Source organism: Canis lupus, chromosome 29, assembly GCF_011100685.1.
Source record: "Canis lupus familiaris isolate Mischka breed German Shepherd chromosome 29, alternate assembly UU_Cfam_GSD_1.0, whole genome shotgun sequence".
NCBI lineage: Eukaryota > Metazoa > Chordata > Mammalia > Carnivora > Canidae > Canis > Canis lupus.
In genome coordinates, this window is record NC_049250.1 from 26991431 (window position 1) to 27016225 (window position 24795).

The 24795-nt window shown below is 35.3% G+C and overlaps 1 protein-coding gene and 1 long non-coding RNA gene across 2 annotated transcripts in view; both read left to right on the plus strand.

Annotated features, from left to right (window-relative positions):
* The window catches only part of ZC2HC1A (zinc finger C2HC-type containing 1A), a 113666-nt gene extending 109399 nt beyond the window's left edge, over positions 1 to 4267 (plus strand). The window contains exon 16 of the transcript XR_005381112.1: positions 3237 to 4267. The gene's annotated coding sequence lies outside the window, so the exon portion shown is untranslated. The remainder of the gene's footprint in view (positions 1 to 3236) is intronic.
* A 1268-nt stretch (positions 4268 to 5535) lies between these two features.
* On the plus strand, positions 5536 to 24148 carry LOC111093249. Its single transcript, XR_005381115.1, has 4 exons — positions 5536 to 5599; positions 6865 to 7056; positions 10225 to 10391; positions 23999 to 24148. It is a non-coding gene; the product is annotated as an uncharacterized LOC111093249 (long non-coding RNA).
* The last annotated feature ends 647 nt before the right edge of the window (positions 24149 to 24795 follow it).

Genomic DNA, 24795 nt, shown 5'->3' on the forward strand with positions numbered 1-24795 from the left:
AAGGTGGTTGCAGTCCAGTGGGGAAAACATTATGTTAAATGCATGACTTTAAAAGATAAAGACTATGATGAAAAGGGAAGGATGAGATGTATTTCAAACAAGGGTTTAAGGCAATCTAGATCCATTTGAAAAATTAGTGAAACTAGGAACCAGAAAAGGTTAATTTACCTGTCTGGTGGAAAAATAAGCTCTAAGTGGATGACCTATAATTCTAAATCGTATCTGTTTGATTTTTCAATCGTATCTGTTGAGCTTGAGGATGGATTTTGAATTTTATCAAATGACTACTGAGAATATATTTACATGGTCATGTTTTTTCTAGTTGTCTTTTTAAAGAAATTATAAATTTACTGTACTGTTAAATTCAAGGTGCTAATATCTAACAGACTTCCCCAATTTTGTTTGTAATTGGTAAAGGTTTGTTCTTCATATGATATTTAGCTAGGCTTGGGCTATTTTGTAAAATTTTCTTAGTTTCATAAAGGGATGTGGAAATTCTATTGTTTTCTAAAACGGTGTTTAATCATTATATGAACTTTTTGTTTCTGAATGATCTACTCGAATTTAACAATGAGGTATACTTGATTTCATGGGATGCAGCCCAGGGGTAGGATGAGACTGTCAGTTTGAAACATTAGAAGAGTCAAAAGAAAAAAAAGTTTCTTACAAGGCTGAATCCGAATATTAGGAACTCTGCCAAAAATATGTATGCCCGCGTATCGATGATTTCAGGAGCCATGAAAATGAATGCAATCATCCAACTTAGAAGAAGAGAGAGAGAGAGAGAGAGCAAATGCCAGGAGGGACCATGAGATACAAACGTTAGGGGAAGATGGAGAAACGGGTGCTCACCAACAAACTGACAAATAGTGGATAGCGGAGTGGGAGAGGCAGAAGTCAGTGTCCCTGGATAGAATTTTAAAATAGGTTAAGTAGTTAGAATTTCCAAACGTCACAAAAAGATCGAACAAAATGAAGATTGAGAAGTGTGTCCACTGATGTGGCAGGGTAGAGATTGTCCGTGGTCCACATGACAAGAGTTTGAGAAGAGCAGGGTAGATAGAGGCAGTATTCCAATTTGTGGGGTACGAGGAAAGATGTAAAGAGAGGAGACAACTTTTAAAAGATCTGTGGCAAAGAAAAGAAATAGGAATGATAGTTTGAAAAGCATAATGGAAATTTCCATTTTCATGCATGAGAGGTACTAGAGCATATTTACATATTAATTGGTAAAATTCCATTCTTTGGAAGAAGTAGGAAAGGATGGAACCTAGAAACTCAAGATACCTGGTTTATTTTTTTCATATCCTCCCTTCATTGTTCGCCCCTCTTTCATTTTAGTCCTTAAATTGTGTGATTCTAAACAATCGGAATCCATTATAAATCTGGTGTCTAATTTTGTGTTTCTTATTGAAATGTCCCCTCTAACCTCAGTTGTGTACTCTGGGTGGAGTATTGGCTAGTGTAAGAGAGAAATAGTTCCCAAATTGCCTTTCAGAAGGAGAAGCAATATCTTACGTAGTTTGCATTATCCAATCCTTTTTTCACACTAATGGATATATTGCTGGCAATCAGAAGTTTCCTTTATATACTAAATTTTGGAGGAACTGTGCTTTTAACCATTGCCTTTATAGATGATTAATTAAGGAAGATTACACTTAGGACCATTTTCTTCATGTAAATTATTTGAAGAAAATGGAAAAATATTCTCCTTTATTACTTTAAAATCCCTGGACAGAGTCCCTTTATATCATCCAGTTACTATGTGAAGATACTGAGTTGTTCTTATGAGCCCTTTGGACAACAGTGACAGTGTCTTATTCAACCTGGAATTCTCTGAAGTCAATAGAATTCCTTTCAAGTTACAAATTCGTCCTAAGTATGACTTGTAGAAAATGGAGATATCAGACTGCACAAGTCTTGACTTGCTGTTCTTACAGAGAATCAATGCTCTGGGCAAACCCGTGTCAGTATCTAAGAATGTTATAATACTAACTACTGACTGGCATTAATATGTCTAAGGTTCTGGTAGGCTTGTCAATATTGTTATTTAATATAAATTTAGACTTTTAAAAAAAGATTTACATATTTATTTTGGAGAGAGAGAGCCTGAGTGAGCAGGAGGAGAGGCAGAGAGGGAGAGGGAGAGAGAATTTCAAGCAGACTCCATGCTGAGCCCCGAACCCACATGGAGCTCGATCTCACCAATCCTGAGATCAGGCCCTAGAGCCAAAACCAAGAGTCGGTCGCTTAACCAACTGAGCCATCCAAGCACCCTGAATTTAGTTAGACTTCTTTTTCTAACGTGGAAGGCTGTGTGCCCTATTTAAATCCTTTTATTGATGAATTAGAAAATTAGTTCAATCTGCCTCTCCTTATGGCAAGCCAAGTTGTTGCAGCACATTTGTCATTGCATTGGACTATGATTGGACTCTCAGAACATCCATTAACTCATGTATGACGAGGAATGATTAAGTATTTTGCAGTAGTAATTAAGTCCATAAATGGTAATCTAAAACGAGCTTATACTTCCTTGAGTTCTCAGGGTATCAGTCATTGCTCTATGCCAATAGTGTGTTGATTAACTGGCATCCCATGAGCCTGGAACTACCACTAACATGCTTGCCTAAAATTTTAACATATTAGCTGGTAGTGACATATACACCTCAATGAGAAGAGCACAAAAATGGAAGTCTTCAAGAGATCAAAACACTGAGCTGTTGAGTTGGTGTATCAGAAAATGGTTTCGTCAAACAATGGAGCCGAGTGTCATAGGTTTCTTGAGTAATATGCCCTCTGAAATGGCAGTTCTATGCTTTGATTTCCTTATTTATTTTACTATGTTAGCAATTCTCCCTAATGTTTAACTAAGAAGTTTTATAATCATGTCTTCCTCATTAGATTATTTTTCTGACAAACACTTTTGTTCCTAGTCTGTCTTGGATAAGATATTGTTTTTACCAATGAAATGTAATATTTTCTATTTCTTATTTCCTTCTTTTCAGAATGATACTCTGCTTCATTTTCATTCAGAGACTTTAAAACTTTTATTCATATTAGAAAAGTGAAGATCCTTTGCTTCCAATTCTAAACTACCCCATATTAGAACTTTTTTTAAAATTTTAAAGTAAACTTTATGAAATTAGGGCTGTTTACCAAAAACAAATGTATCCTCATGTATTAACCTATTTGAATTTGCTTTCTAATATTTTGAGTATATATTTTTTTCATTTTAGGTACATGATCCAAGTGACCTATGATGAAACCTAACCAAAAATCAAGACAAAAACAATATTGTGCATACTGGTACATTGATCATTTAAGAACAGTCCTCTGACACTAGAGGTTTTTGCAAGCATTATTCAATAGCTCTGAGATATAAACTGGTGACTTTATTTATTTTTTTTAATTTTTTTTTAATATTTATTTATTTATGTATGATAGTCACAGAGAGAGAGAGAGAGGCAGAGACACAGGCAGAGAGAGAAGCAGGCTCCATGCACCGGGAGCCTGATATGGGATTCGATCCCGGGTCTCCAGGATCGCGCCCTGGGCCAAAGGCAGGCGCTAAACCGCTGCGCCACCCAGGGATCCCAACTGGTGACTTTAAAGTAAGATCTCCAAACAATCAAAACAAAGCAAAATTGAGGACTTTGAAGAGCCATAAGACACTATCAGAAGGCAAAAAAATATTAAAGGGCCCAAAAATATCTCAGGAGGTTTAAACTAGAAAAGCACTAGGAGATAACAGAGTAGAGCAAATTCATAATTTTGCTACTGTTATTGTCTCAGTTTGCAAGCTCCTGGGAGACTCCCAGGTGTAATCTGAAACTGGCCCATGTCCTCAGAGGGGAGGGAGAGACAGAAGAAAGAGGCAGGCCACTCCAGGGGGGCAGGGGGCTTGTCTTGGATGTCAATAAGACAAGTAGATCTCCATGCCTGCCCAAGTTTATATAGATGTGGCTTCAATCACATATGCCATCTAGATGATCTTAATACTACATCACTATTTCAAGCCTATATCCTCTGGGAGGTGGAGAAGCAAGCAGAGCCAACATTCCAAGGGTTGGGAGCAATGAGAGCAGTGAGGAATCTCTGATTTGAGGGTCCAGTTCAAGGCCAAACACCAGTCACATCCTCCCAGCGACCTCTTCCAATATAATATTATAGTTGCTTCGTGTTAATATTAATTGAGACTATCTTCTTTATGACATTAGTTTTCTCTAGGTCTTTTGATGCCCTTAATAAATATTTGTTTTGACTTTAATTTGGCTTAATACAATTCTCTTTTTTCCTCCTTCTAATCTTTACTGAATATTAAACTGTAAAAGGAAATAAACCTCATGACAAACCTGTTCTTACAAGCAGATCTTTTTGGCAGTTCTCATTTGGTACTTTATTCTACTGTGGGGTGCAGCTAATTCAACACACCATATCATTAAACGGAATTAACTGGACCTTTGATTTTCCATGGTAGTAAGTACTAACTCAAACTGTGTTTTTCTGCAATGGATTGTTGCTGAAGTGAGTATCTTCCACTGAAAAAGCACAAACAGAATGTGGTATAGCTGTTCTGGCAGTGCATTTTATGTTACTGGAAATAAAGATCAGATAGCAAGAACACAAAATGGTCATCAGTTTCACTCTTTCATTGGTATTTAAAACATCCTGAGCTGCTTTTATCTGCTTACTACTCTACATGTGCTGTATACATTCTAGGAAGAGGTACAAAGGAAATGTCGTAAGGATTGCTTTTGCCATCCTGAACCTCAGTAATCAGGGGTTACCCTTTTTCCTGAGAATAGTCAAGATTAGCACATAAATGTGTTCAAGTCTTTCCCAACCCTAAATAACACTTCTTTTAATTCTGCACATAGTTATCAAGTAACACTATCTGCCATACACTGTCCTAGGTACTTGAATAGATCAGTGTATAAAACAGACAAAAATAATTTCTGTTAAATGGAGTTTACATTCTAGGGGAAACATAAACAAGAGAAAAGTAAGAATTCTATAAAATTCAAAAAATTACTAAGGTCAATGGAAAAAAAGTAGGCTCAGGGCAGGGGATTTGTGTCAGTGGAGTGGAGAGGGTTGGGGAAGAGAGGTGTGATTTTGAATAGGCTTCAATAGGAAGGTGACATTTGAACAAACACTGAAAGGAGGTAATTGAATGAGTTGCATGGATGTCTGTAAGAGGCGTCTTCTGGAGAGAAGAAATCCAGCACCAAAGCTCTAGGGTAAAGATGCCTGAAGTCTTTAAGCTGTCGGCTTGTAATTACTTTCCTTTCTCCTTCATTTCTTTTGTACCAAACTCACTGAGTAGTTTACATTTCCAGTTTCCACTCCTATTCATTTTCACTCCACCACACCCCGACTTCTGTCTACCATTTTCCAGCTCCTCAGTGAATTAGTTGGTTAATTGTTGATGATGTTACTCCTTAAATTGACTTTAAAAAATTTTTTATTTGACAGAGAAAGGGAGAGCACAAGCAGAGGGAGTGGCAAGCAGAGGGAGAGGGAGAAAAGGGAGAAGCCAAGCAGGAAGCCCAATGCAAAGCTCAATCCTAGGACCCTGGAGTCATGACCTGAGCCAAAGGTAGATGGTTAACCTACTGAGCCACTCAGGTGACCCTTAAATTGACTTTTGAAAATTATAAAAACAGGCATGTAACGTATAAACATATAATAAATGGAGAGAAGCAAAATTAAAAAATTAACACTCCATCTAGACATCACATTTACAATGGTCATGCCGTTAAAATATATTTTTAACCAAAATGAGATCAGATTATACATCTTGTTCTACAACACGCTTTGTTTTCATTTATCTGTTTCTACCTTTATATTTTGGTAATTCTTATCTAATACATAGATACTCATATTTCCAAAATTGACTCCCAAACATCTATTATATTGGAGCTTTGGTTTCTTCTTTTCATGGATTATTATTTGGAGACCACAATCTGAGCACTAGAAGTATTCAATGCTTCTAGACCATTTAAGTAGTCTTAGTGGAAAATTTACAGGTTAGTGGTGATCTTTCTTTTTCTTTCTTTCTTTTTTTTTTTTTTTTTTTTTTTAGTATGTTATTTACTTATTTATGAGGGACACAGAGACAGAGGCAGAAACACAGGCAGAGGGAGAAGCAGGCTCCTTGTGGGGAGTCCAATGCGGGACTCGATCCAAGGACCCCAGGATCATGACCTGAGCCAAAGGCAGATGCTCAACCACTGAGCCACCCAGGTGCCCCAGTTTTGATCTTTCTATTTATATTTTAATAGTTCAGCTTTTTTCACCTAATTTCTTTATTTTTCACTTTTTTCTTTCACTGAAGGATATTGACTCCTGATATTAATTTAATTCCTTGTTTTTTAACAACAGATATAAAGTAGTTGCAAAACATTAATATTAATATTACATTAAACAATATAACTTCTAATGTAATTCTAAATTGCCTACATAGTTCCTTCTGTTCTTTGAACACATCCCCTAAGGACCCTACAGGCTATGGTACATCTACCCAAGTTTCTCAAAGATATCTCCAACTCAACCTATACCAACATATACTTATTTTCTACCTCATTTTTCCCACTCTATATCCTTCCAGAATATTTAGTTTAAATGTACATTTTATCCCCCAGGCTGGAAACCTAAGGATGATAAATTAACAACTAGAGCCTATGTGATACTATTTGCTTGCTACTAACTGTCCTCTATCATCCATTCCTGCTACCTTTGTTTAGTCAATAGGAATCATTTTCTCCTCCACTACAAAACCTCCTTAAAAGACGTTTCTTTAAAAAAAAAAATGACTATGTCACTCCCTGCTTAAAGTTTTTCTATGACTTCCTGTTTCCTAAGACAGTGTCCATAGGCACTCTGCATGGAATACAAGGTTCTTCATGATTTAGCTCCACCTTTCTGCCATCCAGTTATTTAGACAGACACCCCATCAACATCCTGAATCCTCAAGCCATTCAGACTGCCAGGGTTCCCTAGAAGACCTTGCAGCCTAGAGTGCCCCTGTCTACCTATTCTGCAAGTTAAGCTCAGGTATTATATGCTAAGAGATATTCTATTTAATGTCACTTGTATGGACTAGGTCTTGATTTTATCAAATTCTTAGTAGCTATATTGTAATCATTTTGATGATTTTCTTCCTCAATGTGAGGTCCTTGAAAAAACGGATTTCTTTTTTGTTTATGGTATCTTTTGAGCCCAGAACAAGGTTATCTTGCCTTATGTGTTTGATGTGTGTTGAATGAACGGATGGCTACTTCTGCTGTTGTATGTGTTACACTATTAGGCTTTCAGTTTCCTGAGAATAGACACCCATCTTATTTGTGGTCCTATTCTCAATGGTTAGCACAATCCCTGGACATCACAGGCCCTAAGTAAGTACACGTATATCCCATTTTATATTAGACATAGGTGCATGTATTCATGCTAATATATTTACTCAACAGCTTATAACTAGAGTTTAGATTAATTGGAATGTCTCACTTAGAAATTCAAGATTCAGACAGATTAAACCTCTTAGACACATTCAGTTTGGTTGTATATTTGAACAACAAATCTATTATGATTTCATCATGCATAACTGATATCAAAGTGACTAGTATATTTGCCTATGTTAAAAATGTGATATAAGAGATAATTCCTATCTTGAGAAATTAAGTGTTTTCAAACTTTACATAATCTAGATAAAATAACACTATGAAAATGAAACAAGGTTTTCTTTTTTAAAAAAGAGGGTCTCCAAATGTATTTTATGTCAACTAAAAATATATATATATTTGTGTGTGTCGTATGTATTCTATAACTGAGAAGTAGATATAAGGAAATCTCAAAATGAAGGGGAAGAGAATTGAGTTAATTATGAAATAGCTAAAAAAATTATGAAATAGCTTCCATTTACATATACTATTAAGTTGAAAATATTATAGTTTTTTTAAAGGTCTGCTTTAGTTATTTTATCCTCCTATTCCTTCCCACAAACAATTTGAAATCAAGGAGACTGGTTATAGAAATTATTCTAGAATCACTTGTTTTTATTTATAACATTTGGTTTATTGGAATTATTTGGTTATAGCAATATTTATGATGACTAATAGTGGTTTCTAGGCAGCATTGTAAATAGAATTTTATGTGTCTTGGCAGATGGAAGGTGATGTTGCATAAAGAGAGTCTATAAAATGTTTCATAGACTAGTGTAGGTGTTGGTTTTGCTGTTGGTTTTGAAGTTATTTGTATCTTGGAATGCGAATTTAAAAAATATTCTACCGGAATTGGATGGGCAGTAATTTGATAACCTTCATACTACATTCATTGATGAAAAGATATTTGTGTCAACTTGTAATTAATTTGGTCAGCTCTCCTCCGTATTGTCCAAAATATACTAATTACTTTCAAAGTATGAAATACACTTATGTGTCACTATATTTTAGTGGTATTTAGTAGCTATATTTTAATAATGCTGATAGGGTAAGGGCAATCACAAGAAGAAACTATGCTTCAAGACTGAAAATTAATGCTGCAATAGACACATATTGAACAATATGAATATTGCTATAATATCTTGATTAGTAATAGAAGGTATTATTAACATTTTAACACTCTGGGATTTTTGCCTCCTAATTTTTTTCCTTTCCTTTTAAAGTGGCTATCTTGTGAATTTATATGTCTATTTTATGTTCATGCTAGCACTTTTCAAAATGTATTTTGGAAACCCCTATTGAGTAGGCTGCAGAGCCTCTAGTATTACTTTTCAAAATTTGGGATTGGTTTGATTTTTCAAAGACACTGAAAAAAATTCAGAAACGAAAAGAATTCTTAAAAAATAATAATTATTTTTAGCAGGGTCACAAATTCAAATGGCTACAGGGGCCTGTAGGTTAACATAAGGCTATACAGCCTTCTAGGGACTGCAGTGCCTGCCTGGAGAGCTCAGGCCTTGTCTAAAGGACACCAGAATAGCAGTATCAGCATTGTCTGGTTTTCAAGTCCTGCAAGCAAGCCTGAAATTTTTCATATTTACTGGAATTTCCCAAGTTTTGAATGTTGGTTCAATTCCTTTGAACACTTTTTTGGACTATCTGCTTTAGAGTAATACCTCTTCATAGTGCTTATGCTCTATGTAAGCTTAAAGTTTTCATCAATTAAACTCTCTTCTTTTTTCTCTCTAATTTATTAGAAGCTTTATGGCAAAGTATGAGAACAAAGAGTAAATATATCATATGGTCTTTTATCAGTGAGGCCTTCTCCCATATAAAATAGCAATCCCCCCTACCTTATCCCTATATATTTTTTTTCATATCATTTATCAGCATTTTACAGATTGCATATTTTCTTGTTTGTTCATTGTCTTTTCCTCTCCACCTTGTTATAAGCTCCATGAAGATAGTTTTTTGTTCATAGATATATATTTAGTTCCCAGAACAACTACTGACAGGTAGTTGGCCCTTAATAAATATCCACTGAATGAATGAATATTCCACAGATAATCAACTGCATGGGGGAAATAACTAACAATTATGGATATTTAATCTTGGCCAGAAAAGACATAATCAGCAATACAACCAATGAGCACTGGCTCATACTGGCCTATGGGAGCTGATTTATGTGTCTCTTTTTAGATCTGCATTTAGTGGTGTTCTGTTGGTTACCTGAAGCCAGCTATGGTGAAAGTATTTCTGCTCCAGAAACTAGCAAATGATACAAACATGTCATTTACCAGCACACTCCTGGACACAAGGGTTGTGAGATAATGGCTTAGCAAAAGAAAGTACTTTTAAACATTGAAAGCTATCCAACAGAGGCATAGCCTAACATACAGGCAGTATTTAGGTCTATTTTAAAGATTTGATTCTTCAGACTAAACATTGTAAAATTTACTCAGGCATGTAGTTTATAATGCCCTGCTGAAATAATTAAATTTGATCTTTTTTTAATTGAATAAAGTAAGCACAGGTGTTTTATAGTCTCCTTATACTTCCACTTACTTATAATAAGCATAGTATGTCAAGTATTTGTAGGTATATTTTTATCTCCTATTATTTCTGCTTGTTTTCACTCATAAAGCCTTGTTTCTTTGTGTGCTTGGTTATGGTCATATCATTGTATGCTAGACATTATTTTTAGAAACCTCATTTATAGAACTAATTGGACGTCTAGAATGATGGACATCCTTCTTCAGAGAGAACTTTTATTTTCTTATGCCAGATAAATAGAGGCATTTCCAATCTAGGAGCATCTTAATGTGAGTTCAAAGTTTGAAGTTTGTTGGACCATCCAGATGATGAAAAACCAGGTTATGCATCTATGCAAGGGTCGTGTTACTGACAGTGCCATTCCAATAAAGGTACAACTTCTTGGTGTCTCAGTTTAAGGTAATGAATGATTAATTAAAGTCTTCATTTTTGAACTCTAATTTTCTGATTTTTCCCTTTTTGAGGGGTAGAAAAGCCTTTTCTTGATTCTTATTTTGGCTGCAATAACTTTTGTTGAGAGGGGGAAAAGGGACAGATATTTAAATATCTGTTTTTTTTTAACCTGCATTATCTCCACTTATTAAGACTTCTTTCCCCGTCTGTCTTTATTTTGTTATCTGCATCTCTTGCTAAATTCAGAGGATGTTTTTTTCTATCCCTTAGAAATGGGTGGTTGCTATAAAACTATGTACCAATGCCAAGGTGGAAGGGAGTGGTTTGAAGATCTGCTCTTTAGCATCCAGACTTCTTAACTCCTTTCTATCTTGTCTTCCCCATCATCCTTCCTTCTACTTTGCTTACCGTTATGAAGTTCAGTCCCTCAGAGGGTTTTTTTTTTCCTCTAGAAAGTGATTTCAGACTCCTATGAAGGGCCAAGGAGGTAGGTGGAAACAGCAGTAGCTTGTCTGTATGGTAGGGTTTTAGGGTGGGAATCACACTAAGTTACATAAACACTTGTCTCCAAAGCCTCATTGTTAACCACACTCCTTACCCACACTCCTTACTCCTTCCTTCCAAAGAATCTAACCAAAAGCTTTCTGTTGAGATGACTCCATTCTCTTCTAATGATAACATTTCAGCAAGTACATGCATATACACATACATACATACATACATACATCTTTCCTCACTCTACTAACCTCTTGTTCTCTGTCTTTGTGAAATTTTAATTTTTTAGTCCTTTAAACTTTGGGATATTTCTAGACATTGAAGATAAATGCATATCTCAAGCTGTCAAGGCAGGTAAAATTAGGGTTTTAAATGTTTTCTATGGGCTCCCATCTATTGTCATGTTTTCTTTAGCCACTGTTATGCTCATTTTCAGATCTGTATTTCTAATCTAGATCCCATTTCTTTACTATTGCTGCTACTACCACAAATAATACTAATAAAAGCAAACACTTAAATAACACTTATTAAACGCCAACCATTGTTCTAAGTACTTGACATATATTAACTCATTTAAGTCTCATTTCTATGAGATAGTATATCTAGTTATTTTTTGCCACAATAGCTGTGTAACAAACCACTCTAAAACTTAAACGTGTAAAACAATTTCCAATAGCCATTTATTATATTTCACAAGTCACTGTTTCTGCTGAGGTGGGTAAAGCCTAAAAGATGTTGGCCTGGCTTATTCACCTATTTATAGTCAGCTGCCTAGTTAGATTGAGTTGTCAGTCTAGGATGGTCTCAGATAAAACAACTTGATCCTTTTCTATGTGGTCCTTTTCTATGTGATTTTTCAAAATCACATAGAAAAAAAACTAGCCTAGGATTATTCTCATGGCTACAGCAAGATCCCAAGAGAGAAAGAATGGAAGTCTTGAAGTCTAAGCTCAGACTGCACACTATCACTTCCTACATATTCTATTGGACAAAGCAAGTCAAAATACCAATCCAAGTTCAAGAGATGGGGAATAGATTCTGCTTCTTTATATGAGCTGAGAAGTCAGATGTCAAGTGTATGGATCCAATAAAGAACTGGAGCCATTTTTGCAACTTTTTCCACAGATAGGTACTATTATCTTTATTTTAGAAGAAACTGAGTTATGGAGAGCTAATTAAGTGATTGGGGGTCATGGAGTAATTAGATGATGGCATTAGTATTTGAATTCAGGCAGTCTGGCTTCAGTTTGTGCTCTTAACTCCTACAATCTACTGTCTCTCAAGTGGAATATTAAATCAGTTGGTGGAATGATAGAGGAGGAAAGCCAAAAGGTATCAAAAGGGCTTTGAAATAACTCTATAGCCTGAAGTCATAAGAAGGGCTGAAAGAGCTCTTCACAAAGAATGAACAAGCCATGTAGGAGAGAAATGAAGGTTACTGTAAGAAGATGACACTAAAGACTCTCTTTGTAAAAAAAAAAAAAAAAAAAAATTTGCATGTCCTCTGTGGGTTTTGGAAAGAGAAAAGGCATGCCATTGAAGGTGGATGGTTTACCAGGAGCTGCAGCGTGTTAGAACCCATCTCATTACAGTAACTGGAAGGAGGGCACAGTAAACAAAGAAAGTCACATACAAGGATAAGATCTCTGTGGTATGAACAGTTGGGGAAAGGGTTCTGCAACTCTTTGTACCAGCTGCAATATTAACTTTAAATCTTGTAGTCTGGCTGATTAAGTTAGTTTATAATACTCAGTTTTTGTATGAAATTAAGATGGAAATATGATCCCCCCCTCCTGAGTTAACATACTGACATACCTAAATGTGTTATGTTGTAGATATTCTTAATTTTTAACTTCTCTTTGTATTGCTCCCTACAATAGTGTCTTTCCTTATCTCTTAGTTTCCAATTTTTCCACCTCCATTTTTTTTGTAGCAGCCAAAGAAATTTTTTAAAATGCATAGTTGATCATAGCACTCTTCTGCTTAAAAATTAACAGTAGTGCCCATTATCTTCAGAGTGAAGCCTGAATTCTTTAAGGATATTTATCAGATGGCTACTGTTTGCCTCCCAACCTATTTCTTACCTTCCTTTCTCTCCCAGCTAAATACCTTGCAGAATTGCAAATGCGTCATACAGTTTCATGTCTCTTTCTCTTTGCTTACATTGCTTTTTTGACAAGAAAAATCTTGATGAACACGGGTTTCCTTCCTTCCTCTCTTCCTTCCTTTCTTCCTTTTCTCTTTTTTCTTAATCTTTGCCAATTTGAAAGGTTGGCAGAGAACAATACTGAAATTGGAAAGGCACGTGATGAGTATCAGTCAAGAAAATTGTGAACAAAACTGTTACTTCTGGGCTAAGGCACAGAAAAGATTATGTGTGATTCTCTTATCTCTTCTCATACTTCATTGACTAAGAAGGGCACAGGTTTCAGATGAAAGCATTATAAAGTTAGTGGGACCTTCCTCAGTCTAGATCCCTAAGTAGCTATGTGAAACAGAGCTCCTCCTCCAATCTGTGATAAACTTGCTTGCATGAATGAGAAACCAATTTTCTTTTAATAAATTATGGAGATTTGGAGATTAATGTGGTGCCACATCATAACCTAGGCTATCATAAAAAATATTATTACATCATTGTTTTTAATTTTCATCCTTACCATTACTAATGAGTTTGAACTTAATGTACATTTATTGAACATTTATATATTATTCATGATCTTTAGTACTTGTTTAGTGAAATTCCTATTCATGTCCTTTGCCTATTTTTCTATCAGGCAATTCATATTGGCTTATAAAAACCTTTATGTATTAGGTTACATTAACACTTTTAAGTCATTTATGCTAACATAATTTTTCCAGTTAATTAGTTGCATTTTTATCCTATGATGTATTTTCATGTTCAAAAGTTTTAAAATAATATATAGAGTAATTTATAAATTTATAAAATTATTTCATAATTTGGAATGAGAAAGGCCTTTGATTGATAGATGGGGGTGCCTGGGTGGGTCAGTCAATTGAGCATCTGCCTTCTGCTAGGGTCATGGTACTGAGGTCTTGGGATCAAGGCCCGCACTGCTCCCCTGCTTGTGCTCTCTCATACTCTCTCATACTCTCTCGTGCTCTCTCTCTCAGATAGATAGATAGATAGATAGATAGATAGATAGATAGATCCTTTAAGGAAAAAAGAAACCTGATAGATGGATTTTTCTCTAGTATTTTTTAAAATTGAGATATCATTGACATAACATTGTATTAGTGTTAGGTGTATCATATAATGATTTGATATATGTAAATATTGCTAACTGATTACCACAATAAGTTAGTTGACATCCATCACCACACATAGTTACAGAATTTTTTTTATGTTGAGAACTTTTGAGGTCTCCTACTATTTTAGTAACTTTCAAATATGCAGTACAATATTGTTAACTATGGTTTCCATGCTGTACATTACATCCCAGATTTGTTTATTTTAAAACTGGAAGTTTATACATTTTCACCACCTTGACCTATTTATCTAGTTAATTCGCTTAAATATTTCCTATTTTTTTAAATATGAAATTTCTGTAATCAATTATGTTGATGCATGCTGTTTAGTAAGGATATATACAGCTTTGTAGTGACTACATTTATCTTAAAACTTAGCTCTTTAACGTTAAAAGACAACTTTGGTGGCATGCTTATTTGAATTATTTTTTAAACAACATCCTTATGACATTAAATATTTATTTAGTGCATTTAGAACACCTGAGCCATTTAGCATTTTGCTGAAGGTCTGTCTGCCCACTCCAGGAGTGCAGAGCACACCAAAGGAGGACATGCAGGAAGCAGAGACATATCCAGTGGTAAGGGGAAATAGCCTGCATTCTGTGATGCAAGCAGTCTGGAACTGGAAAGGGAAACAGCTCTCTTCCTCCGTAGCTCTTTGGTTAGCACTTGATTTCTTCACTTAGTCATATTCAGCCTTTTATGTGATAGTAAAATATAGATTGAGGACAGAGAAACATTTTGCTAATGGGCTAATGGGAAACACCCTTGCTTTTCTTTCTTTCTTTTACCTTTTTTTTTGTTTTTTTGCACTTTTGTAAGTGAAACAGTAATTTATAATCATGAAGACTTTGACTATGCTTGGAGATAAACATGGTATAAATAGCGAAAAATTATCTCACATTTTTTTCAGTTATATATCATGTGTTCTAAGATTTACACTAGGTTGTAATAATACTCACTTCTCTAACCAAGTATATGTAGATGTTTCCTTAACACAAAGATCTGATGAGCACCACACAAGATCTATAAGAACCTACAGAACTGAGATCCAACAAATTGCAGTCAGAAATGTGTCTGAGTGATGATCGTGGTATAAAGGCAGTGAAAGAGACAGAGGGAGAGAGGTGGAGATTGAGAGAGAGAGAGAGAGAGAGAGAGCACTGAGATCCTAACTGGAAAGAGCCTTGCCAGAGATAGGTTTATTTACTGGGTGTGCAGTCTTCTGCTTTGGCAGTAGGTCTTTGTTTTTCATGAGATGGACCATATCCCTACTCTGTCTTAGCCTGACTCACCTTGCAAAGAATTTTAGATGACTCTGGGCTACAGTAGTCCTGGGGAAAAAGGGAAGAAGCCTTAGTATCACCAACACAGGGAGCTGGTAATAGCAGCCACATAACCATTTTTTTGCAATTGTAGAAATATCAGGTCCTGCTGTGTCAGCTTTAAGTATTGCTTCCATTATGGTTTCCCAGGAAGTTACAGTTGGAAATCTACATAGAATTGGTCTGTTGGTTTAATATTAGAACTAAAAAATATTGGCAATTGTTTTATCAGTTATTGTTTTTTGAAATCTATTGTATTTTAACATCTGGAAGAAGTGGGGGAAAAAAACCCACATATGCATCAGTGAATCAGTGATGTTTTATGCTTTAAAGACGAGTGTTCCAAAAAAAAAAAAAAGACAAACGTTCCAAAAACTGACAGGATCACATTTCTAAACTTCTCAAAATACAGACTAGTTGCTTAAATAATTGGGTCTGATTTCTCCAATTTTATATCTCAAAAGCAAGTTTGTGTACTCTGCAAATCAGAAAGCATTATCATCCTTTATCACAAATTGATACTTTATTAATATAAAAATGTAGTTGCAACATGTCCACCTATAGTCAGCAGGTGGTCTAAATACTTCCAGTATTGTGTGAGAAATTACTTTAGTGAACTTTATACTTATAGCCTCAAGTACACCGCCAGGTATGTTATCTGTATAAGAGGTCACAGAACAGACAAGTTTATAAACTAAATTATATCTTGAGCTACATGTTTCATTAAATAAATTTAAAATAAATTGTGACAAGCAAAAAGTAAAAGTAGGATTGGTTTAACAATCTAAGAATATGAGGCCAGCAGGGTGGAAAACTCACACTCCTGAATACTAGGAGATCACAAGCCAAGTTGGATTTCAACAAAGATTCAACTATTTGGAAATATCTTGTTGATTATCTTAGCTTTGAATCAGAATTTGTTTCTCTATAAAACTAAGAGTACAAAGACTTATAGAATAAAAACTTTATGTAAACAATGAGTAAGGTGCTAAGCAAATGTAAAATGTTCTGTTTTTGATATTATCAGCAAGGTTGCTCTGAAAGCACAACATTCTTGTGGTAAATCACATTGTGATAATGAGTTCCTCAGTTAGATTTATTCATTCATTTACTCATGTAATTATTCATTGATTTATTATGTATTAGTGTACTTTAAGACAGTGGGAATAAAACAGGGAACAAAACAGCAAATATTCCTGCTTTAAAGAATTTCCATTCCAGTAAGGGGAGAGAGAAACAATAAAACAAAATAAATAATTGAGTTGCATGGTATGTAAGAAGGTTATAAGTACAATCCAGAAAAAATAAAGCAAAATAAAGATGCTTGAATAACGGGGTTAGGAGTTGCAATGAGGGTAGGCCTCATTAATAAGGTGATGTCTGATATAGAGTGAACCATATGGATTTTTGCAGTGGAAATGCGAGAACATTTTTGTGTTAAGAAGAGATGAGATTTGGGGCTCAGTGGTTGAACATCTGCCTTTGGTTCAGGTCATGGTCTGGGGTTCTGGGATCAAGTTCCACATCAGGCTCCCCATACGGAGACTGCCTCTGCCTTTGCCTATGTCTCTGCCTCTCTTTGTGTGTGTCTCATGAATAAATAAATAAAATCTTAAAAAAAAATGAGATTCTAGAATTTATTTGAAGACAGGGCCATTAGGATTTGTTAATAAGTTGAATGTAGGCTGTGAGAACAGCCAGTGCAAAGGCCCTGAGACATAAGAGTTCCTCATTTCTTCTAGGAACACTAGGTAATCCATTGTAGCTAAAGCAGAAGGATTGAGGGGAAGAGCAAGACACTAGGAGATCAGAGAGGTAATGGCAGGATGAGATATGTAGGATTTGTAGGCTTTTACTTGAAATGGGAATTACTCATTTTATATGTAGGGTTTTATATGCATATTTATTTTACATGCAGGTTTTAAGCAGAAGAGTGACTGGCCATGGCTGACATTTTAAAATGGTCCCTCCGTCTGCCTTGTTTAGAACAAGCTGGAGTGGGTTAAGGGTGAAAGCAGGGAAACCAGTTCGAAGGATGTTGTAATAATCCAGGTGAGAGAAGGTAGTGACAAAGTTCAGGGTGATAATAGTGAGGATGTCAGGGAGAGGTTAGATCCTATATATAATTCAAAGAATGAGTCATCAGGATTTGTTAACAGAATGGATGTAGGGTATGAAGAAAGAAGAATCAAGGCAAGTCCAGGGGTTTTGATCTGAGCACCTGAATGGATGGTATTGGCATTACCAGAGATGGGGAAAGGGTGCAGCATCTGAGAGAAGAGAAAGCTCTGTTTTGGATATAGTGATCTAAGTTGTAAGCATCACATTAGAACCTTAGATATATGAATATGAATATGTAGTTCACAGGAGAATTATGAGCTGCAGATATAAATCTACATGTTCTCCGTGACAGGGTGATATTGAAAGCCATGGATCAGGATAAATTCACCAACGCAGTGAAGGTATTTAAAAATGGGGCTAAAGGACTGTATGTGAGATGCTTGGGCATTAAAATGTCTGGGGGGAGAGGAAGGGCTGAAAAGGAAACCTAGTAGAAATAATCAGTGACAGGGGTAGAAATTCTGGAGCATGTCTTGAAAGCCATGTAAAGAACCATTTTCAATGCTTCTTTGTAGTTGATCAAATAAGCTGAAAATTGAGAATGGATCAGAATTGGATTTAGTAATCTGGAGGTCTTTGGAGATGTTGATCTGAGCATGGTTCAAAGAGTGGCAAAGGCAGGAGAAGGAAAGGAGCAGGGGATAGCATGGACAAGGCATGGAGCAACAGGGTGGAATCTGAAGGGAGAGATGGGTTGAGAGTTGAATGCTTGTGTCCTCTTCCTTCTTTTTTTTAAGCTTAATATGTAAGAAATAACATACTTGAACACAAATGGAAATGATCCAGTATACAGTGGGAAATTGATGATGTGGGAAGGGGAAGGAAGAGAGATTTGAGAAGCTGTATCCTTGAATAGGCTACATGGAATGTGACTTAGTGCCTAATTAAGGAGTTGCCTGAGATAAGGATGCAGACAGTTCACCTGTAATTACAGGAAAACAGTGTATATGAGTATCTCTACTATAGGCAAATGTGATGGGGGAGTCCCTGAGGGTGTCTTCTGATTGCTTCAGTTTTAGTTTTAGCAAATTAGAAGGCACAATCACCAGTTGAGAATGATGGCAGGAGAGGTGTCAGAGGCAGGAGGAGACACATACAGGAAGTCATGTAAGAGAATGGGTTAGATAATCACAGCATACAAGCAGGAGGGCACTGAGTAGGGGGGTGAGGTGCCCCAACCATGGTAGCTCAGGGCAGCTCCATGCTCTAAGGTTAGTCAGAGTTGCTGGATTTCTACCCTTAGTCTCTCTCCTCTTTGCTTCTGCTTCTTGACTAAACCTGTGATTACTCTCCCTTTCCTTGTCTAATCTGCACTGCTTGCACTTCTGTGATTTACCTACTGTCCTGGGTGCTAATTGTTTGCACTTTGCACTTTATTCCACTATGACATTAATAATTAAAGTTGACCGTGGTAGATATGTTTGGCTAAGCTAGGAATTATGATCAGATTTATTTTTTTTCATCTGTAAGGATTTTATTTCATATCTGTAGATGATGAGAATACCTTACATAATATAATTACAATACCGTAATCACACCTAAAAATAATACAATCACATAACGTTTTCAATGTTCACTTTTAGTCAATTGTCTCATAATAATTATTTTTTCCCATTTGATTTGTTCAAATTAGGAGCTAAACTTAGTTCATGCATTGTTTGACTGAAATGTCTCTTAAATGCTAAGTGTGTTATATTGCTTTATCTCCTTAAATTCATTGGCTGAGATTATGGGATCATTTGTATTTGTGCTGCCGAAGCGAGCACAATTATGGGATCATTTGTCCTGTAGAGTATAACTAGATTTAAAAGAAGGAACTGTTTTTGAATCAAGTTTGTGGAACGGGATCCTGAGAACCTGATTATAAATTAGAATAACCAGCCAATTAATAAAGCAATATCTAGCATCTGGCCACAAAATCTTTACTTCTGTTTAAAGAGTTTCTCAAATGGGCAGGGAAGACATGTATTTTTGTGAATGGATATGTCCCTTTTATCTATTCTGTTCTTAGATGGATAAGAAGGAGAGCAGGGGACAAAGGACCCCCCCTGGAAAAGGGAATATTTTCCCATGTTTAGTTTTATCGTCCTAGCAGAAAATAAACATACTATGGCGGTAGTAAAACAATCAATATCAGGTGAGAAAAGATACAAGAATTTTCAGTGCTTGGCTGGACTGAATCCCTAGATCTCCACCAATAAATTTTCACTCCAAGCTCAAAGTATTAGCTAGAGTTGAATGGACAGTTGAAAAAAAGTGTTTTCTTTTCTTAAAGATTTTATTCATTTATTCATGAGAGACACACAGAGACATAGGCAGAGGGAGAAGCAGGCTCCCTGTGGGAAGCCCGATGCGGGGCTCGATCCCAGGATTCAGGGATCATGCCCTGAGCCAAAGGCAGACGCTGAACGGCTGTGCCACTCAGGTGTCCCTGTTTTCTTAACAATCTAAAATCTAAGTCAGCTTCAACAAAGACCGTGAAGCGCTAAAACTTATGCTTGGTAAAAAGGAGAGTGAAGTAGATAAGAGGAATTAGGTAAAAGTAGAGGTAATATGGACTTGAAATCAGAAGTCCTGGGTTTTAATTCTGACTTTGATGTTGACTAGAAACCTTAAACAAATCCTTTAAAGCAGAAAGCCCCAAATTTTCTATTTGAAAATGAGGGCTTGAGGTAGACATCTACTGAAGACTCTTCTAGTACTAAAATAAAATAAATAAAACAGTAATAGGGATCCCTGGGTGGCGCAGCGGTTTGGCGCCTGCCTTTGGCCCAGGGCGCGATCCTGGAGACCCGGGATCAAATCCCACGTCGGGCTCCCGGTGCATGGAGCCTGCTTCTCCCTCTGCCTGTGTCTCTGCCTCATTCTCTCTCTCTGTGACTATCACAAATAAATAAAAAAATTAAAAAAAACAGTAATAAAAATAAATAAAATTAGCTAAAACAATGCTTTTGTGAAGTATTAAATTCCATTATCTATTAAAATATAATGGTAAAATTTATCAATATATTTTATTTATCAAGTTTTAAAAAAATAAGTCTTTAGATTTTGATAATAAGATTGACAGTTTTTCTTTTCAAAGTAGTGTAGAAAACGAAAAAAGGAGTTGAAACCAGCCCATGTAATTCTCTCTCTCACTATTTACATTTTGATGTCTTAGACTACTGCCTAACAATTGCTGTTGTGAATGGAATATGTTCATTTTAAGTAGCTATTTACTGAAAACTAAAATTTTAATTTTGAAACTGGATGCCTTTGTGGAATTGTCTTATTTTCAGTTATTTTTAGTCAATGTTCATGTTATCTTCGTGTACAAAGTCATTTATCTGCAAATAAAAAATATTTAATGCATTTTAATCCCCTATTACATAAGGATTCCTTTTAATTATTAATACTTCATTTCTTTGAAAATATTTTTGAACAATTCCCTAGTTATTTTAGAACAGTATGTCTAGAGCAATATGTTATTTCTAGAATGATATTAATAGCAGTGTTGAGAGTTAAAGTTTCTGGCTGTTATTGAAGGTTTGTTTTGTTATGTTGTCATTTACTAAGAAGTTAAGAAAAATGTAGAATAAGTGTTTGATGACTTTCTGACATCTATGATGCCAAATTACAGAGTGTTTTTCCCTTCATCTATTAGTTGTTTATTTATTTAATATTTTTTTGTAGAGAGAGAGCACAGGCATGGGCATGCTTATGGTAGTGGCAGGGGATGGGCATGGGAAAACAGGCAGAGGGAGAGGGAGAGAGAATCTTAAGCAGGCTCCTTAAGGATCAGGCAGGGAGCCCTGAGATCACGACCTGAACCAAAATCAAGATCGGGCACTTAACTGACTGAGCCACCCAGGTGCCCCTCCCTTCATCTATTTTTTTTTTTCCCTTTATCTATTTTTAAGAGAAATGATACTAATAAGCCTTTTAGTATTGAACAGTTACATTCTAGAAATGAGTCAGTTGGTCATATAATAGAATTTCAATACAGCAATGGATCACACATGTTAGTATTTTATTAGCAATTTTAGTTGTTAAGTTTATATAGGAATGAGTCTGTGATTTTATTTTTTTGTATGATATTTTGATCAGGTTTTGTTTCAGGGTTGTATTAGCTTTATGTAAAGTGAAATTTTTTCTTTGTCCATGCTCACAGAAATATTCCTCCTTGAAATCTGAAAGAATTATTCTGTAACACACTTTGTTGCTGTATAGTGGCTTTGTCAGTGCTTTATTTTATCAATGATTTGTTTTGAAAGAATGTAGTTCATTTATGCCGTTCCAAGAAAAAATGTCTTTCAAACAGATTTTTATAATCATAAAGTTGACTACATAAATTTAAATTTTCCTTGGGAACTTGAAAAGAGATTTTATCTGTAGAAAATAGTATATTTTATATATTTGTAATTATCTTGATATTATATTCCTCTTTAAAATTTTTTTCTCTTTCCTAGAATAGATCTTTTTGCAAATCTGCTTAATCTATATTTTGCATGCTGTGCTTTCTGCCATATTTTTTTTAACTCTTTTATTTGTGGAATAAAGCATGAATAAAGAAAACAAACAAAAAAAAGAATTAGAGATTAATAAATTATTATACAGTGAATTTTTTAAAATCACTTTATTGAGGTGTTACTGACATATAAAAAGCTGTATACACTTAATGTATACAATTCAATGAGTTTGTAAATAAGTGCCCATGAGACCATCATCACCAAGGCTGCAAATGTATCCATTGCCTCTCAAAGTTCCTTTCTTATCTCTTTATTATTATTATTATTAGCTTATTTGTTTTGTGATAAGAATACTTAACATAAGATCTATCCTCTTAACATAAGATCTATCCTCTTAGTAAGTTTTAAGTATACACTATAGTATTGTTAACTATAGGCTGTGTAGATCTCAAGAGATTATTTATCTTACATAGCTGAAATCAAATAAATAATCTCATTACCATCACTTAGGTCAAGAATATAGCAGCCATCCCATAAGTCCCTCCATTTTTTCCATCTGTTTGTGTAGTTTTTGTTGAATTTTACTTTTTAATTAATTTACTTTTTATTGAGATACAATTGATATATAATATTACATTGAATTTTATATGTATAACCTGGGCAGCCTGGGTGGCTCAGCAGTTTAGTGCCTGCCTTCGGCCCAGGGCATGATCCTGGAGACCCAGGATCGAGTCCCACGTCAGGCTCCCTGCATGGAGCCTGCTTCTCTCTCTGCCTGTGTCTCTGCCTCTCTCTCTCTGTGTCTCTCATGAATAAATAAATAAAAATATTAAAATAATAATAATAATTTATATGTATAACCTAATGATTTCATATATGTATGTATTTCAAAATAACTATAATAAGTTTCATTAACATCCCTCACCATACATACTTACAAGTTTTTTTTCTCTTGTGATAAGAACTTTTAAGATCTACTCTTCTAATAACTTTCAAATATACAATGGAGTATTGTTAACTATCGTCACCATGCTATATTTTACATACCCAGGATTTAATTATCTTTTTTTCTTATCTTAATGATGGCTTTTATCCCTGCAAAAGTACCCACTATTCTGACTTTCATAATGATTACTTCCTTGCTTTTCCTTATGATTCTATTACCCAATAGTGCATGACCATGTTTAAAAACTTATATTACTTTTAAGTGTCTTTTAATCTACACATTCTCTCTCCTTTCTTTCTTTCTATTCTAATAAATATCTGGAAAAACCTGGGGAATAGGACTGATAAAGTTTTTCACAGTTTAGCATATTTCTTTGTCTTGGGTTTCTTGTAAATTGGCAAGTGGATCCAGATGCTTCATTAGACTCTGGTTTGATTCTCTTGCCAAGACTGTAGCTGTGATACGTTCTTTCATTAGGAAGCACATGATGTCAGCTTTTCACTTTTTTTTTTTAATGTCAGCATCATTGATGTTCAACACCTAACATTCAAAAATGTTAATATTTAAATTCTCTCGCTTTGTTTTCATTCAGTAACTGAAACAATTTTATAAGATGTTTTTCTTAAGCTACTTAATTGCTCAATGGTATAAAAAATAGGAAAGTAAGGATAAATTCTTAATTCCTTTCTTTTATTTAACCAATTACAAAAATTACTGTGGTAAGAACACAACGTGAGATTTCCCCTCCTAATAGATTTTTAAGTGCATAGTATAGAGTTGTTACCCTGAGGCACAGTATTGAACAGCAGATCTCTAGAATAAGCTGGTCACGGGAGGACAAATACCATATGATTCTGTTATTTTTTTTAAACAAATTTTTTGCTTTTACTCATCATTGAATAAAGTAACAACTACAGGACTGCTGTATTCCCAAAAGAGCATAGATAGATTATTCCTGGTTCCCTTTTCTGCTTATCTGACTTCATTTTAATTTATCTCTTAAATTGTAAGAAGAGGAAGAGAAAGTACATTCACTAAGGAAAGGTCACCTGAGCTCAGGAGTTCACGTGAGCCCACAGTAGAAGCCCTCTGGAGGCCAAGAAGACAGCCCTTAAGACACTGACTATGCTTTAAACTTGGTTTTCCAGTTTCAAGAGAGTGCGAGAAAATAAATGTCTTCTTTAAGCCACTCAGTCTGTGCTATTTCATTAAGTAACCCAAGGCAACTAAGACAGAAGATGGGAAGTCAGGCTGGAGAAAAACTAGAGGGCCTAAGGGCTTTTAGTTTGGTAAAGCTACATTTTTTTTTTTTTTTTTTTTACTTCCTTTTTCTTGCATAAGCACCTTTGTATCTGTGAAAAATGCTCACCCTTAGGTCTAGAGTCTTTAGATCATAAAGATCCTTCCCAGCAGCCAGGTTGGAGAAAATATGTTACATTTTAAGAAAATAAATGAAACACCCTGCAGAGTGGCTGCTCATTCTTCCCTCCACCCCCTCATTAGTTTGGGGGCAGGGACAGATTAGGGCAGAAGTCTTTCTCCCAAAGCCTCTTGCTTCTAGTCCTGTTCCTACATTTATTCACCATTAATGGGAATTGGCAGTATTTGCTTTAGATACTTCTCTAAAAACTGCACATTTTCAGGAAGGGAAGTTGCACATCAACCTTTGATGTTTTTCTTCACACTGATTCAAATTTACTGTATTTCGTAGTAATTCCTGCCAAAGATCTGTGATACATCTTTGGCAGTATTTACTAGTTTCAGAACTGATAAACAGTTTTTTCTCGTTTTTATTTCTTTTGATTCTG